The sequence below is a fragment of the Camellia sinensis genome, chromosome 7 (assembly GCF_055761805.1).
Source record: "Camellia sinensis isolate YWXY chromosome 7, ASM5576180v1, whole genome shotgun sequence".
Classification (NCBI taxonomy): domain Eukaryota; kingdom Viridiplantae; phylum Streptophyta; class Magnoliopsida; order Ericales; family Theaceae; genus Camellia; species Camellia sinensis.
Genome location: NC_138967.1, coordinates 161,426,190 through 161,442,383, shown reverse-complemented (window position 1 = coordinate 161,442,383; position 16,194 = coordinate 161,426,190).

The following is a 16,194-nucleotide window of genomic DNA, read 5'->3' as shown; positions in this document are numbered from 1 at the left end:
ATCGAGCCTCGGTGTATGCAGTACAAGTGGATGCAAGACATGAGAGATGCTAAATTAAACATGATGTTTTAAGCTAACCATCACAAGCAGTTAAATAAAAGGAAGAAAGATGTGGGGTTGGAAGACATACATGTTATTACAACATTACGCCCTCACACCGAAGGGTCTAAATGAACTAACTAGCTAACTAATTAAAGCTAAACCAATTAAGCAATTATTACAAACCCAAATGAATAATTTAGCTAAGCTACATAACTAATTGTTACAAACCGAATTAATTACCTATTCTAACTAACTAATTATTACAACAAAATTAGCTAACTAATTAATTACAAAATGAAGTAACCAAATTGATTTCTCTAATTACTCCTCCTCGGGAAGCGAGGAATGCTCATGCATGCACGGACTTTCCACCAGAAAAAGCCACTGTTTTTGCTGCTAAATGCCTCTATTGCACAGGAAAACATTTGCACTGATTTCCACCTCCAAACTAACTCCGTGCTACTTCAAAAGTACATTGTTGGATTTTGCACCGGTGGCCAACAGAGGGCCTGCTGTCCACTGATGATGGCCTGCCAGCCACAGAGGGTGGCCTGCTAGCCACTGATGACTGGATTGTCCTGCTGTAACAGAGAGCAAACAGAGCAAGGACAATGTATTCTCAAGGATTTGTTTGCACAATTTACCCCTCCTTATCATTTGAACAACTCAAAGAAGTAGTAAGTTTAATTCACAAACCATCAATGGATGCAATTTCATTGCACGATGGCTTCTGAATCAAGTGTGCAAGTGTAATGAATGCAATAAACCAAGACTCTCAAAACCACCTCCCTATCATGAAAGATCAAGGGAAATATTTGACAATGAATCTTGAACCGTGTTCATCACTAAAAGTATGAAATGACTCAACACTCAAGGGTTCAATTAACGTCCGATTGAACCCTAACCAATTATTATCTTGCACCTTTTTTAGTAACCAATTTTATTACTTCATTTTAGTTACCTCTCAATTCTTTAATCAATTAAGTCCAAAAGTGAATTTAAGTCCTCTAATATAAAGAGGGTCCAAACCATGTGTTGCTTTGGGCATGAAAGAGACATCATACCATTGGTAATGAACCCCCCAAAGGGATTAAACCATTAAGCATGATACCTCAATCTTATGCTTAAACAAACAAATAATTTGAAACCACTTTCAAAGCAAAGAAAAAGCCAAGAAATGAGGGAGGTTGCAGAGATGATTAAAGGTGAGAACGAGTAAGAAAACCACTAAATCAAAGCAATCAACTCAAATAAGGTGGTGTCTAAAGCCTAAAACACCAAACTTATGAGGACAATTACACTAAAAGCATGCAATATAAGGCTCAAATGCAATGAAAGCTTAAAAAAAAAAAGTCCTAAAACAGTGCTAAATAAGTCCTAAAACATGCTGGAATTAAGACAAAAATGGCTAGGACAATAAGCTAAAACATAAAACATGCTAGGCTAGTAAACAAGACACAAGGAGGGGATGCTAATCCCTTCAATTTTGGACTTCAAAGCATGATTTTGGCCACTGAAATAACTCTGAAAATCAGTGTTTAAAATCTCAAAAAAATGTGGGAAACACAAGGGTAAAGACCTTGAAAGCAATGTGTAAAGAAAGGTGAACCACCCGCCAACCTTTAATGGCCTTAAACCACAAGTTTCAGCCCAAAAATACTAGTTTTAAACAGCTCAAAAATTAGTAGAAAAGATGGAAAACAAGTGGTGTAAAAATGGTACAAAAGCTAGAGAAGGTATACCTCTTAAAGAGGAATGAACCTTTGAGTCACAAACCACTAATGTCACATTCTCAAGTACTTCAAGAGCTCAAATTCAAGCTCAAATCATCTCAGTAAGAAGCTCTCTAGGTTTGGTTTAGAGTGTTTGGTCAAAGGCTATGCAAGTTGCAAGAGAGAGAGAAAATATTTTTGCTCCCAAAATTTTTCTAACCTTCAAACCAAGAGATAAGGTCCTCTATGTATAGAAATGTATGAGCTTCAGTCAAAAATATCTTTATAGAGACAGGTAGAGCAATGTGGGAACAGTTGGCATAAATATCTGCAAAAAAAATGGTTTTTGACACTTGTGACCGGCAGACCACTAGCAAGGGCCGATAGGCCACTAAAGTGGCCAACCACAAAAATCTGCTTCCAAACCCGACTTCAAACGGGCATATCTCCTTCATCCAGACTCCGATTCAGGTCATTCTTGAGTCCAAATTGAACCCCCAGATGTCTAGTTTCCAATGGTGGTAGCTACACATCTAAATTCCTAATGCAAAAAGAGATATGTCTATTTTAGTGAAGGCTACACAGTTTTGTCCTAACGGATTGATGCCTAACTTCCTCCTCAACTAGTTTTCTTCCCTCCCCTCTAATTTTGTTCGATTCCAAACCTTTAAATAAGATGTTTTAAAGATTGTTTTCAAAGATTTCACCTCCTTTTCATTTCCACTTTGTCCTTGCTCGGTTTACCGAAAAGTGCAATATTTTGAACGAAATGCAAGCCTCAGAACATTGCAGAAACATTTTCAAAAGTATTTTGAAAGAGATGGTTTTAAGGTCTAAAATAGTTTTGGTCAAAATACTTTTGGTCCAAAAAAAGGGTGTAAGGTTGGGATTGAGAAGCTCTTCTTGCTGAAGAAATCAAACATTTATACAGCATAACTTTCATCATCGAGGGACCAACATGAGGTGCCCAAGTCTTAAGGGCGGTAAAAAATGAGGTGTCTACAATTTCCCCTCTCTGACAGAGCTCAAAGTCATGAAATGACGTGAGTGAATGTCAAAACCCAAAGACGACCCATTTTGACAAGGCCGTAAGACTTGGGCAAACAAACAAAATGTAGATACAATTGGTTGAACCCGAGGGTTGCCTACATATCCCATTGTAAGGAATCAAACCAGCGTAGTTCAAGGGCAGAATGCAAAATGATACAAAATGCAACAAAAAAATGTAAATGATATACAATATAATCAAATAATCAAACCACAAGCAGTGCAAAACCACACAAACACCATAAAGGGATCGAGATGCAAAATCAAACTACATTTTATATAGAAAATAAGTGGGCACAACCAAACGATGCCTAACATAGGCTAAGTGCCTCCACCCTCAATACTGGCCTCAGTGCAGCATGGATGGTTACACATAACAGAACCATATTTTAACGTGAAAAGGGTGTGAGCACATGCAAAACTATGTTTTTCATAGAAAAAGAAAGAGTATAAGTAATTGGGTGGGATAATATAAGTGAGGAGTGATCTGCTGAGGAAAGATCGTGATCCTAAATGCTGAATGCAATAAAACAATGTACAATGCAATGGATGTAATGGATACAGTGAATAAAGGGTGCAGGCCGAACTACGTCTTGCCTAGAAAAGGCATGGACACAAAACAAACCACGTCTAACATAGAAAAGGTGTTGACACCCTCAATACTGGCCTCAGCGTATGATGGGTACTTACACATTACAGAACCATGTTTCAACAAGGGAAAGGTATGAGCACATGCCAAACTAAGTTTAACATGGAAAGGGTGCATGATGATAAAATGGTGTGATGTAGTGGATGCAATGGATGCATGCGATAGATTCTATATGCAATACGATAGATGTTATGCAATGCTATAGATGATACTAATATGATATAGTAGTTGGGAAGTGAAAGTACCTTATAGGGGCAATTGGCGATGACTCACCTCAAGCTACTGGGGATCTTCCTTTTCTTTTTGGTTGAACCACTGGTACTACTTTTCTTCCTAGCCATGTTTGCAATTTTCCCTATTCTCCAACAAGGTGATAGACTAGGCTGGTTCAGTATCCAAAATTGAGACACATATAAGCTACCTCAACCTATAGGGCTGCTATATAGATTTCAAGCTGAGGATACACCCCTGGGTATTTAAACCAGACTTTAGTCCCGGAAATTCCAAACCTTTGCGTTTTAGGCATCGCCGTTCAAACTCAAATTTCCACCGTCTTAGTTAATCTCCTAGGAACTCACCACAAACACAAGTAGGTGGCTATACCAGACCACCGGAAGTCGTTCGGGCATGACAAACACCAAAGGAATTGCACCTTTAGAGGATTTAGGGTATCCTAGACCAAGATGAGTGCAGAAGACAGTGCGGGGTGAATGAATGCACAAAATAGTGCTATGCAACTGTAGAAGACAGTGTGATGCAAGGTGCTCAAAACAGTGCGATACAATGTGAATGCACAAAATAGTGCGATGCAGGGTGAGTGCACAAAATAGTGCTAAATGGGTGCACAAAACAGTGCGATGTAAGTTTGCATAAGACAGTATGATATGGGTGAAGGTGCAAGATAACGCAATGCAGGTGCATAAGAGAGTGCGAGTGAGGGTGCACAAGATAGTGCGATATAGGGGTGCACAAGACAGTGCGATGTGAGTGGAATGCACGAAATAGATGCGAAGGCATAAGACAGTGCGATATAGGGTGCACAAGACAATGTGAGGTGGGTGCACAAGACAGTGCGAGGTGGGTGCACAAGATAGTACAATGCAAATGCACAAGACAATACGAGGTGGGTACACAAGACAGTGCGATGCAAGTGGATGCACAAAATAGTGTGATGCAAGTTTGCACAAGACAGTGCGATACAAGGTAAAATGCACAAGATAGTGCGATGCAAGGTGCACAAAATAGTGCGATACATGGTAGGATGCACAAGATAGTGCGATACAAAGTGCACAGGACAGTGCGATACAGGGTGCGCAAAATAGTGCAATGCAAGGAGAATACACAAGGCAGTGCGATGCGAACTGAAAGATGCATGGTATGTAGAGGGAAATGAGCTGTACTCAAAGTAATGCATCATGTACCTTATGAGTGCAGGGCAACTTGCCACAACTCATTGAAATGTATCACAAAGGGAAGCAACTCAACAAAACTCTGTTAAGTGCAAAATAAAGTCAAGAATAAGAGCAACCAACCATGCAGTTCAAAGCAACCAGAGTATATGAGCATGCATGCATAATCCAAAACACATGCATTAATCAAAGGGAATATGGCAATCCAAAGAGAGCTTTGAACTGGTTGGAGACAACTTTTGAAAGCTGAATCATATCAGAATTATCATGGGGGTGATCTTACCCTAATCCAGGGAAAAGTTCCCAACAAATGGCTCTGACGGGGTTGAGAGAAAGGTTGTGTTCATGCCCCTTGTTCAATTGATGACCCGATCAGATGCACTGAAAATTGCCCCTAGTGTCTAGTCATTGGCCACCAGTTGGGTTCATGCCACTTGTTCGATTGATGGCCTGATCAGATGCACTGAAAATTGTCCCTAGTGTCCAGCCACTGGCCATCGTTTTCAACATTATGCTGGCACGTGCGATGGAGATCATCAGATCCTAGAACAGCTGCCAACCAATCAAACTCATGCCTCTCTTCCGTTCTAGCATGTTGAGAACTTTTTCTAGTCCTCTCTGAAGTAGTGATAGATTCCTCATATACATCGATCAAGAATGCGTTACCCCTTGTGTGGGTACTCTCAGCTCGTTTATGAATTCCACACATGGACTTGTTTTTGAGTTTCGAGCGAACGCTCGTGTATGAAATTTTGGCAATGCCACTCTATTGAACTTTTGAGCATTAAACTCGCTAAGGTGACTCGATGAAGAGTGCTTTTGAGTGATAGACACGTTATGGTGACTCGATGAAGAGTGTAGACCAAGACAAACACTAGGCGCGACACAACATAACTCATAATTGACCCAAAAGCAGAAAAAGACTCAAGGTAACTGATCATTCACCGTTCCCCTAGTTTTACTTATGCTCCCTTCAAAACTCAATTTCGATTCCCTTTTTTTGCTCAAGTTAGAGATTCTACTAATAAGTTCAAATATTGAAAATTGCTCCACTTGTTGATTAAAACTAATTCCTTCTTACCCGACACAAGTATGTGATATGCACAATAGTCGGTGTAGCTCATGGATTGATGCGAAGCTGACGACGTGAATCGGGCAAGGTGATCGGGTTGAGATGAAAAAGATGGATATGATTGAGATCGAACTTCAAGATAAAGTTTCCTACGTATCCCAAGAATGGGAATCAGGTCAACGTATTTTATGGTGGAGGTTCACTCGAGTGTTGACACTCTCCTTTTGTGCTCTAACTTTTGCCAAAGTCGCCCGTTCGGAGTTTTTAACCTTGCGAGCTCTATTTATTTGATTTCTCATTTTCCATGCTCTAACTTTTGCCTAGGTTGCCCTTTCAGGTTTTCGGCCTAGCAAGCCTCTTAAGGATAGCATTACAACACTTGTGGTGAATTTGATCAATAGTCATCCTTGCCCTAACACAGGAACTGGCTTCGCCTTGATTTGAGCTTGGTTCTCCATCCTTTTATGCATGCCTTCTTCCTTTCTTTCGCTCCATTTTCAAAGTTGGTTCTTCTCGCAATGTGGTACTTTCTTGCATTGGCTTCCCCGAATTCAGGCAGAAGTTCCCTTGCTCACAGTTGATTGGATTTCATTCCAATGGATACCCCTGGCTTAATAATTGATTTCTTTTCCCTTTTCTTTCTTTTCTTTTTTGTCTTTCTTTTTTCTTTTCCTCTTTTCTTTTTCTTTTCTTTTTGGTTTCTTTTATCCTCATCTCTTTGAAATAATGAAAACACCAGAGGAGAAATTCTATGATTTGTGAGGTCTGAAAGCCGCCTTGTATTTGCAACAATGATTGCCAAACGGTGAAGAGAACCCCTAGGACAATGTAGGATACTACGCACAATTCTAAACCTATCATCGCAAGTTTTGCAAAAGAAACAGCTTAAAATTTTTGAAAGCATGAATGATTTTGCGCCGATGAGTCAGAATTCACTCAAACCATTTGGGGGATCATTCTCAACACTCGAGCTTATTAACAGAATCTCATTCAAAAAAACAATTTCAATAACAAATTCAAAGCCTTTTTCTATTTGTAAAAGGTCACACATGCATCACTATAGGCACAATAAAATGATCAGAAACTTGACTCCCACTTCCTTATAAAGATGAAGACCTGAGGGTACACGAGAGCGACTCAAAGGAAAAGACTCAACTGATGTAACAATGTAAAAAAAGATAGAAAACAAAACTCTTAGCAACTATTTATGCGACACAACTCAAAACAAAAGCAGTACCCTTGAAACGAAAGGGGTTTTCACTCTCCAAGTCTATATGCAGAATTCAAAACAACTTTAAGTAGCCCATGGGAAGGTCTAGACCTACCTTCAATTTAGCAATACACATCCACACCCAGAGGGATTGATTTCTAACTTTCAAATCGGGTCTCACAGATTGAATCCCATACATCTTCTTGACCGAAACAATTGTTTCTCCACACCATGCCCCTAGTTCAGAAGGTCCTTTCCAAGAGCTTTCGACAATTGCCCTAGTTGAGACTGAGATTCATCATTCCAACCACCAGTGCTAGCATCACTACTTCATCAAGCTGGAACTCATCAAGATCGAGTAAACTTTCTATCTCGTAAAAGATTTTGTTCCTTTTGCACAGATTGGAATTAGAAAACTTAAGAATGAACACAGTGGGTTTGGAATTGCTATGTTGGCTAGGGTAATGGTTAGTTGGTGGCAAGCTGTGTATGGGTTTTATGTTATAGAGTGGCAATCTATTGCGGTTAGGGAGAGGGTTATTGACAGCTTTGGGATTTTCAGGTGGGGTGATGACCTTATTGTCAATCAAGTCTTGAATTTCATGGCGAAGGCGGAAGCAACGGTCTGTGTGATGATTGTACTGCTGATGGAATGTGCAATATTGGGTATGGTCATGTGTAGGTGGGAGAGGATTAGGGAGAGGTCGAGGATTGAGCAGTTTGAGATACCCTTTATTCGTCAGTACCTTCAATGCACAGGTTAGGCTCATATGGAGTTGGGTGAAGGTTCGTTTTTGGAAGGAGGAAGCATTAGGTTTAGAAACGTTAGCAAATGGGTCGGCGGGTGTTGGTCAAGTATTTATGGGCTTGGGACTAGAATCAGGATGAGTGTTTCTGGTAAAGCATTGCTTTCCATTGTTTGCCCCCTAATTCAAATCCTGAGCGACAAAAGTGTTATCCATAATTTTTGCAACAATTTCAAGCACTTGCTGCTTGTTCAACCCTTTGACCTTTAAAGTCTTAATAGCCCACCAAAGTTGTGCATAGGGATCAATACTTGTCCCAACTTTGTTCTTGTCACTTGCTTCTGTTTAGCCAAGGGATTGGGTGGCTATATCGAAGCGAGGCCCATTTGTTGTTGATCTATCATCACCTAGACTTGAGATAGTTTCCGGTTGGCCCTTTTCAACAGCAGCTTGCCCCAAGATTAGGGAGTTTTTTAACGGGATCAAAACCCCAAATGTTAAATCTACCACCATTCCTTGAAGGTTTTCAATCATTTCCAATATCTCAGCAGTAGTGGGTTTAGCCGTTTGGCGCTCTTGATGTGTCCAAACCGGAGTGGGTGCATCCATCATGCACAGATCAGTGCTTCCTGGAATGAACACCTCAGGCTTGGGTAAATGGGTCAGGGTGATGTATATGCTGGGGTTGAAGGTAGGAAGTAGTGTATGGATGAGGTTAAGATGAGGAGGAGATACTTGGTCATGGATAAGTGGGTTGGTGGTAACATTGGGGTCTTAAGGTGGAGCTATCGTCTGGTTGTCGATGAGATTCTGAACCTCGTGACGAAGGCGGTAGCAACGATCGGTGCCATGACCACCCTGTTGATGGTATACACAGTATTTAGTGGGGTTATGTCTAGCAGTGAGTGGTTTATGAAGTGGTTGGGGATCAAGGGGTTTGAGATACCCTCTTTCCATCAGGATTTTTAGTGCGGTGGTTACGCTCATATAAAGGGGGTGAAAGTTCTGCCTTGAGCTCGAGTTGGGTTGGCTGTTTGTGGGTTGGATTTGGCAAAAGGGTCGGTAGTGGCGACTGTATTGATTTCAGTAGGTATGGGAATAGTGCTACTGCCAGCGTTGGTACTCCCGAAAAAAACCCTCCTTGTTGGTTCACTTGTTCTGGGAATAATCCCTAATTCATGTAAATTTTTGAAAGTGAATAGTGGAGCAACTATTAACTTTTGTAACATATTAGACTCAAGGTTCTACACCACTATCCACACTTGGTTTCTCTCAGAAGGTCGATCTGTCATTTGTGCGGCCTTTGCTCTCCACCTTGCAACAAATTCCACAAAAGGTTCTCCAGGATTCTGGTGGGTTGTTTCAAGCTCTTGAATGGTCATTTCAAGTTGGGTATTGTAAGAGTACTGATTGACAAACGCCTCAGCCAACTCTTCCCAGTTCTGTTTCACTATATCCTCCAACTTGGTGTACCAAATGGCTACTATACCCAACAGGGTTCTTCTATATAGATAGAGTTTCTAAGGCTTAGTCAGACCCATCAGTTTCCAGACGTCCAAGAAAAGCCGGATATGTACCATAGGATCTCTAGACCCGTCAAAACGGTCAATGTGTGGCATTTTGAATCTATTTGGGAGCCTTACGGAAACCTCGGTGTACCCATCCTCAATGTTGGGAATGGAGTTAACTCCCTGAGCCTTTTTGAATTGCTTCTCAAGGTTAGCAAGTTTTAACAAGGTTGGGTCGAGATGATTAATATCAAGAGGATAAAGCCCCTCATTAGCCTACACCAAGGGTCTGAAAACTCGAGCTTGAGCCAACCCTTCTCAAGGATCTAGACCTTGCAAATCTTCAGTTGGCAGAGGTGGATCAAAGTTTGGCTGGGGGCCCGAGACTGGATGTGTGGTAGATGCCCCAGATGGGCGTTGCATTTCAGCATTGGTCTCATCCTACATGGCAATTCCCTGGTTTAAGGCCACTATCATGGCCACAACTTCTTCTGAACTCTGTGTCATCATGGGTCTACTGAGTTGGCAATCGGGGAAATGGATGGGTGTAAGCTGATAGCTGACTAACAAGGATTTCTACCTGGTTATACTTGATGTATCTAAGCTGGATTAGTTTAGACAGGTTTGACTGGATTGGGTTTTTTAGAATTGACCTTTTGGCAGTGGATGGATCTTTTATAAGTTGTCCTTTTGGGGATCAGATGGACTGGACCTTTGCTGACTGGGTTTTTTTTTTTTTTGAGGGGGATTGGATGGACTGTGATGGGTTAAGGCTTTCCAAGTTGGATTGGGGTTAGGCCTTTGCTGAGCTGGGTACTGTTCCGTCTCTGGCTCAGACAAACCTAGTATTAAAAACAAAATGCCTCATCAGATCAGGATACCGGGTATGCTGGTCAAAACAAAGCAAGATACAATTTCGGCCCTGGTTCTGGTCTTGCTCAAAATTCACCCATATCAAACACAAACACCTAGATTTCGACCTAAATTCTGATTCTGATATGACCCTCAAGTTTTGAAAGGAATCGCCTCAAGATTAAGACTCTCCCAGGATTGCATCATACATTCCCAAAGATTTCACATTTTGCACAAAAACATTCAAAACACCCCTATGAGAGGTTAGGGTTTCCCTGTCCTACCTTTGCAGTGATCTACAATTTTACTACTCAAACAAGTGGTATCACATCATCCTACATATGGGAGAGTATCCTGTCCTAAGTTGGAATAGTCACTATAGCTAGGCCGATTAGTCAAAAGGGGTACCTCAATAAGACTACCTAATATACCTCTCACACCTAGCACCGAGAAGTGAAAGGAGGATCAAACGGTACAGCGATAGTCCAGATCCAAGGGTTGTGTTCCCAACATGGCAAAGCCCATAACCGTTCAACCTTTTGGCAAGCCTTTTGGGCAAGCCTCGGGCAAACCGTCCAGGAATAGCAGATGGCAAACACAGTGACTTAAGCGCACCAATGCAAATGCAATGCAAAGAACATATAAGTGTAGATAAAATTTCACGTCATAAATTTCAAGTAAAGTTCTCTAAATTCCCCAGCAGAGCTGGCAGAAACTGTAGCTCGACTTTTTTGCCCCCTTTCGGAAGACGAATAAGCCCTATAGTATCGGACTCCTACAGTTCTGAATCTTATCTCACAAGTGCAATGTGAAATAGATAATTACCAAAGAGTCCAAATTCGACAAATCTTTTGGAAAATCAATTTTGAATCAAATTGCCAAAAATGGATTGCTTTGCCAGATAATGAGTCGTAACCTAAATATTTTTTGAGAAATTTAAGAAACCCATGACTCGTGCCAAAGGCCACGTGTCCGTCATCACCAAGATTGTCTCGGCCCAGGAACTTAGGTACGAGAGGGGAAGGTCATGAATTGAGCACCCCGGCTCGCCCGATGAAAGATCGGCCTCTACTAATCAGCCTATGAATCTCATTTACATTATATGCTCTTGTTCCGATTTATTAGGCTAGCATTACTATGTCATGCGCACACACACAAGTATAGACTAATTGAAAAAATTGGAACACTTGATCTCATGTTTGTTTGGAAAATTGTTTCGGATATGTACCACTTGAAAAAGTGATCGCATATGAGCATTACTCAAATTATTCCAATTCAACCAACTAGCCTTCATCCATAGGCATTCAAGCAATTTAACATTTAAGCGCTTTGTCTCATGGCAAGCATGCTAGACATGACAAAAATCACATTCATGCAATTATGCTAAAGCAAGTAAAGGCTCACCTAGTACTCCAAGCCAGAAAGAAGATAAAGTTAGAAATATGCATGATCCTAACTAGGCAATATGACTAATGCAACACACGCGATATGCAATCTAAATAGGCTCAGCTACTAGCATAGCATATGAATCAATTAAGTAGCATGCGATCTAAGCACGTATTCAAATAAGTATTAAACTAACAATGCAGTTAGAGTGATGAACTAAGTCTCGGTGTATGTAGTACAAGTGGATGCAAGGCATGGGAGATGCTAAATTAAAAATGATGTTTCAAGCTAACCATCATAAGCAGTTAAATAAAAGGGAGAAAGACATGGGGTTGGAAGACGTACACATTATTACAACATTGCGCCCTCACACCGGAGGGTTCGAATGAACTAACTAGCTAACTAATTAAAGTTAAACTAATTAAGCAATTATTACAAACCCAAATGAATAATTTAGCTAAACTACATAACTAATTGTTACAAACCGAATTAATTAACTATTCTAGCTAACTAATTATTACAACAAAAGTAGCTAACTAATTAATTACTAAACGAAGAAACCAAATTGACTTCTCTAATTACTCCTCCTCGGGAAACGAGGAATGCTCATGCATGTACGGACTTTCCACCCAAAAAAGCCACTGTTTCTGCTGCTGAATGTCTCTATTGCACATTAGAACATTTGCACTGATTTCCACCTGAAGACCAACTCTGTGCTGCTTCAAAAGTACACTGCTAGGTTTTGCACTGGTGGCCAGCAGAGGGCCTGCCGTCCACTGATGATGGCCTATCGGCCACTGATGACTGGACTGTCCTGTTGCAACAGAGAGCAAACAAAGCAGGGATAGGGTATTCGCAAGGGTTTTTTTGGACAATTTACCCCTTCTTATCATTTGAACAGCTCAAAGGAGCAGTAAGTTTAATTCACGAACCACCAATGGATGCAATTTCATTGCATGATGGCTTATAAATCAAGTTTGCAAGTTCAATGAATGCAACAAACCAAGACTCTCAAAACCGCCTCCCTATCATGAAAAATCAAGGGAAATAGTTAACAATGAATCTTAAACCGTGTTCATCACTAAAGTACGAAACGACTCAAGACGCAAGGGTTCAATTAACGTCCGATTAAACCCTAACCAATTATTATCTTGCACCCTTTTTAGTAACCAATTTTATTACTTCATTTTAGCTACCTCTCAATTCTTTAATCAATTAAGTCCAAAAGTGAATTTAAGTCCTCTAATGTAAAGAGGGCTCAAACCATGTGTTGCTTTGGGCATGAAAGAGACATCATACCGTTGGTAATGAATCCCCCAAAGGGATTAAACCATTAAGCATAATACCTCAATCTTATGCTTAAACAAACAAATAATTTGAAACCACTTTCAAAGCAAAGAAAAAGCCAAGAAAGGAGGAGGCTGCAGAGATGATTAAAGGTGAGAACGAGTAAGAAAAGCACTAAATCAAAGCAATCAACTCAAATAAGGTGGTGTCTAAAGCATAAAACACCAAACTTATGAGGACAATTACACGAAAAGCATGCAATATAAGGCTCAAATGCAATGAACACTTAAAAAAAGTCCTAAAACAGTGCTAAATTAGTCCTAAAACATGCTAGAATTAAGACAAAAATGGCTAGGACAATAAGCTAAAATATAGAACATGCTAGGCTAGTTCGTAAACAAGACACAAGGAGAGGAGGCTAAGCCCTCTAATTTTAGACTTCAAAACATGATTTTGGCCACTGAAATAACTCTAAAAATTAGTGTTTAAAAGCTCAAAAAAAGATAGTGTTTAAAATTATTGTAAAGGTGGGAAACACAAGAGTAAAGGCGGGAAACACAAGAGTAAAGGCCTTGAAAGCAAGGTGTAAAGAAGGGTGAACCACCCCTCAACCTTTAATGGCCTTAAACCATAAGTTTCGGCCAAAAAATACAAGTTTTAAACAGCTCAAAAATCAATAGAAAAGATGGAAAACAAGTGGTGTAAAGATGGTACAAAAGCAGGAGAAGGTATACCTCTTGAAAAGAAATGAACCCTTCAGTCACAAACCACCAATTTCACACTCTCAAGTGCTTCAAGAGCTCAAATTCAAGCTCAAATCATCTTAGTAAGATGCTCTCTAGGTTTGGTTTAGAGTGTTTAGGCAAAGGCTATGCAAGTTGCAAGAGAGAGTGAGAATTGTAGAGAGAGAAAATATTTTTGCTCCCAAAATTTTTCTAACCTTCAAACCAAGAGAGAAGGTCCTCTATATATAGAAACATATGAGCTTGTAGCCGGCAGGCCACTAATGATGGACGAAAAGACACAAAAGGGGAAAAAGTTTCACTACTGGCCGAAAGACCACTAGCAAGGGCCGGCAGGCCACTAAAGTGGTCGGCCACAAAAATCTACTTCTAGGCTCAACTTCGAACGGGTATATCTCCTTCATCCGGACTCTGTTTCAGGTCATTCTTAAGTCTAAATTGAATCCCCAGAAGTCTAGTTTCCAATGGTGGCGGCCTCACATATAAATTCTTATTGTGAAAAGAGATATGCCTATTTTAGTGAAGTCTGTTCTGTTTTGTCCTAATGGATTGATGTCTAACTTCCTCCTCAATTAGTTTTCTTCCCTTCCCTCCAATTTTCTTCAATTCCAAACATTAAAATAATATGTTTTAAAGATTTTTTTGAAGATTTCACCTCCCTTTCAATTATTTCCACTTTATCCTTGCTCGATTTATCAAAAAGTGCAATATTTTGAACAAAATGCAAGCCTCGGACCATTGTAGAAACATTTTCAAAAATATTTTGAAAGAGAGGGTTTTAAGGTCTAAAATAGTTTTGGTCCAAAAAAGGGGTGTAAGGTTGGGATTTAGAAGCTCTTCTTGTTGAAGAAATCGAACGTTTGTACAGCATAACTTTCATCATCGCGAGATCAACCTAAGGCGCCCAAGTTTTAAGGGCAGTCAAAAATGGGTTGTCTACACATAGAACTGATTAATAAAAACTACAAGGTATAGTGCATAATTTCAATTTAGAGTATAATTCATATTTCTATAAATGAAGTGGAAGACAGGTTTCCAACGACGCCATTTCATAACCGAAAGAGAATGATAGATAATGGGTAGGGTTTTTTTTTTTTTTTTGTAATGGGAATAGTTTTTCCTCTATTCTATAGTTGGTTTTCTTTAATAATGTGCTTGTTTTAGCTCTGAGTTTGAGTGTGATTGAGGACTAAGTGGTTGCAGCCCTTTTGAGGGTTTTGTGTGCATGCATTTTTTGAACTGTATTATCTTAGCCTGTGTTGATTCCTTGTGTTTCCAGGCTCCATTAGCTGAGCTCTGGTACTTGGCACCCACTGCTTTGAGGATGATCCATCCAGATAAATCACATGCTGCTGACTTTCTATAGTGCTCTGTCACCTCTCTGTTTGGCCCTTTGTTGTCCCTCTTGTTGCAGGTGTTAGCATGCTGTTCTTTTTGGGTTTCGTTTATCCGAATTTGTTATATTGTGGATAATTTTGATTACCTACCCAATTGGGATGTAATTGGGATGTTTTGATATATGTGGCCAGAAATATTATGTCATTTTAGATTTGTATTTGGCTTCTCTTTGCTGGAAATGTTCCTTGAAGTATGATGTGGTTTGTAAAGGCAAATTGATGTATACATGCTTGAAGTGCTTCTTGCATGATGGGTTTGAAGTGCTACTGCTGCTATGGGTTGGAATTGTATCTCAGGTTTTTCCAGGTGGATTTGGTTTAGTTTTGGGGCTCTTGGTTCACACGTTATGGAAGCCTTGATTTGTTTTTGTCCATCAACCTTCTGGATGGGGCTTATGAAAAATTCATAGTCTAGCTCCATTTGTTTTGTCTAGTAGTGTTTGTTTCTAGATTGGGGTGTACTGTATGCACTTTATAACTAAAGAAGAAAATGACATAACTTTATACTTTCAAAGTCATAACTAAAAAAAAAAAAACAGGTCATAATCAAACAACACATGACGCATAACCAAAAATAGTTAAAGATCACACTTTGACAAAAAAAAAAAAAAAAAAAAAAAAAAAAGATCTAACTTTTATTGGAAGTGTGATAAAAAAAATTAGATTGATATTTTAATCACACTTAATTTTATTGAGTGTGATAATATTTATTTTTTATGTCACTTTTCAATTAAGTGTGATTATATATACACTACTTATATATTTTTTAATCACACATTCTAATTAAAGTGTGATTATATATACACTACTACTTTTTAATCACACTTTTTAAATAAGTGTGATTATATATATATTTTTTAATCACACATTCTAATTAAAATGTGATTATTTATATATTTTTTAATCACACTTTTTAAATAAGTCTAATTATATATGTATATATATATATATAATCACACTCCCTAAATAGGTGTGATTGTATAAAATATTTCAATTTGATTTTTATATAAAATATACAATTCCCAAATCTACGCCTCTATTCTATCCATGAATGACAGAGGACGACTCACTACTAGAAAAAAAGGCTTTAGACACGAAACTTTTTGCAACGGTTTGAAAATCGTCGCAAAAAGC